The sequence below is a fragment of the Suricata suricatta genome, chromosome 6, assembly GCF_006229205.1.
Source record: "Suricata suricatta isolate VVHF042 chromosome 6, meerkat_22Aug2017_6uvM2_HiC, whole genome shotgun sequence".
In the NCBI taxonomy this organism is placed as follows: Eukaryota; Metazoa; Chordata; class Mammalia; order Carnivora; family Herpestidae; genus Suricata; species Suricata suricatta.
Window position 1 is genome coordinate 2,110,346 of NC_043705.1, and position 2,614 is coordinate 2,112,959.

Below are 2,614 nucleotides of genomic sequence, written 5' to 3' on the forward strand. Positions count from 1 at the left end.
TTGATGAGGGGACCTTGAAACCATTTGCTGGAAACCATTCTTCTGGACAATAACGGACCTGGCAAAACCATGTATGTCAGACAATTTCAAGACAAAATACCCTCTGATCCTCATTAGGTTTCTACAGTTGGTAAACAGGGAGTAGAGGTGAAAAAGGCAAAGTTAATGGTTGATCATGCATGAGGTTCAGAGGTACATAAAACATAATTCAGTGGGGAACAAAACAGAAGTGGAGAGAAGTTAATAATGGAACTAATACAATCATAGTTCTCCTTATACTTTCAAAACTGGTCCATGAACCAAGTGACCAGCTTCAGAGATGCCCTTTTTACTATATCACCCTTACCACTTGTGCAATGAATGTCTTTGCTTTTTTGAACTAATTTTGGGATTAACTCTTTGGATAATCAGGGTTACATCATCTATACCCTATTTAGATGCCTCTTACATCTCTAGTTAAGCAGTTAAAAGGCTTATTGATTTAATTCATTTTTAATAAATCCTATTCCTTAATGACCAGATGATGGATCCTCTAAATTATCTAAATTTTACTTTATTTTTTAACATTTTTTAATGTTTTATTCATTTTTGAGAGAGAGAGAGAGAGAGAGAGAGAGCGAGCAAGTAAGCATGAGCAGGGGAGGGTCAGAGAGAGAGGGAGATACAGAATTTGAAGACAGGCTCTAGGCTCTGAGCCAACAGTCAGCATAGAGCCTGACATGGGGCTCAAACCCACAAACCGTGAGATTGTGACCTGAGCTGAAGTCGGACGCTTAATAAACTGAGCCACCCAGGTGCCCCTAAATTATCTAAATTTTAAAGAAAAGTATTATGTATAGAGAGCTCTCGATTGTTTTATTAGCATAGGCTAGTCTTAGAGACTCCCTTGATAAGATAAAAGAATTAAAACTAGACAAGACAAAACTAAATGTCCATATCCAACATAAATTCCCCTTGAAATCTGGCCTCACCTGTCAGTCTTAATTTCCTTTTTACTACAAGATTTTCAGAGAGCACACAGTTCTAATCTCTAGCTTTAAGCAATACAAGTTTCCCCTGTAATTGTTGAAAACCAAGAAATGGATTTAACCAAAGCACCTGAGGGGGGAAAAAAAAAGCTCTGGCAAACAATCAGGAGCTTACCAGTTTTAAACATAGGAATATTTCACAGCTGTGTCTTAGACCCCTCACTGCAAAAGAATTAACATCCCCAGACAGCAGCAGATCTTTTAAATTATAAAGCCATTTAGCCTTTACCTTCAGAAAATTCTGCCAAATGTAGAGGGATATAAAAAAGATTAATGACTAGTCACAAGACCCTTTCACAAAGGAAACATGACCAAAATTTCTCCTAGGCCCTCCTACAAATGACACACAAAAGGCCAGTATTTGGGGACTAATAGAATCCACAGCTGAATTGTGTGCCCAGAAAGAAGTTTTTGTCAAAGTGCTTCATACAGATTTTGCAAAAGTATAAATCTTTTCATTCCCATTTTAGTTAAAAATACCCTTGATATAAATGAGCAAATTTAGTTTCAAGTGCAGAAAAGTGCTTTGATATTGAGGCTGTAATCTAATTCTTTAGAGAATTACAAACAACTGTCTTTGTTTTACAAATCTCTACAAACCCAGAAATGCAACTCTAGAAACAAATCAAAGCCCACTGACTTTTCGCAATTCCCAAATCTCTCCTAGTCTTCTCAACATGTGTGGGATAATAAAAGGTCAGGATATTGGAACAAAATTGTCTTCCACTTAATTTTAGCAATTATCCTTAAACTCTAAGAAAAAAATTGCATTATTTCTCTCTCTCTTGAAATTATAAACCTTATGTCTTTAAAATGTACATACAGGGGCACCTGGGTGGCCCAGTCCGTTAACTGTCCACTGTCAGCTCAGGTCATGATCACCAGGTTCCTGGGTTTGATGCCAGGTTTGTGGGTTCAGCTCCATACCAGGCTCTGTGCTGACAGTTCAGAGCCTGGAGCCTGCTTCACGTTCTGTGTCTCCTTCTTTTGCCGTTCCCCTGTCTCTCCCTCTCTCTCAAATGTAAATAAACATTTAAAAAATTATAAATGTAAACACTAACCACAATCACCTGATATTGTAAGAAAAAGAGAAGAAAGGCGGGGGGTGGAAAGAAGCAGCCTTTTAAAAATATAATCTACTAGGGGCACCAGGCTGGCTCAGTCTGAGAAGCACTCAACTCTTGATCTCTGGGTTGTGAGTTTGAGCTCCACAGGGGTTGTAGAGATGACTTAAATAAAACTTAAAAGAAAAAAAAGATACATATATATGTATATGTATATGTATATATGTGTGCGTATATATATATATCCAAATTACATAAAAATAAAATAAAATAAAAATACAACCTGCTAAAAAGGCTGTTGTGCTCAGTCTCTTACACCTTAGATAACAGGCTCTGCAGATCTACCTCAGGGGGTGGAAATAAATTGGATATTTTCTCTGTACTTTTTATGTAAATTTTTCTACTTTCCTCTCCTCTAGGACCTAAGATATGTTCTATGAAAAACAAACTATAAGGAAGTTTTCATTTAAAAAATAGAGGGAAACATTTGGAAATTGGCTTATAATGTTCTCTCCACAAATA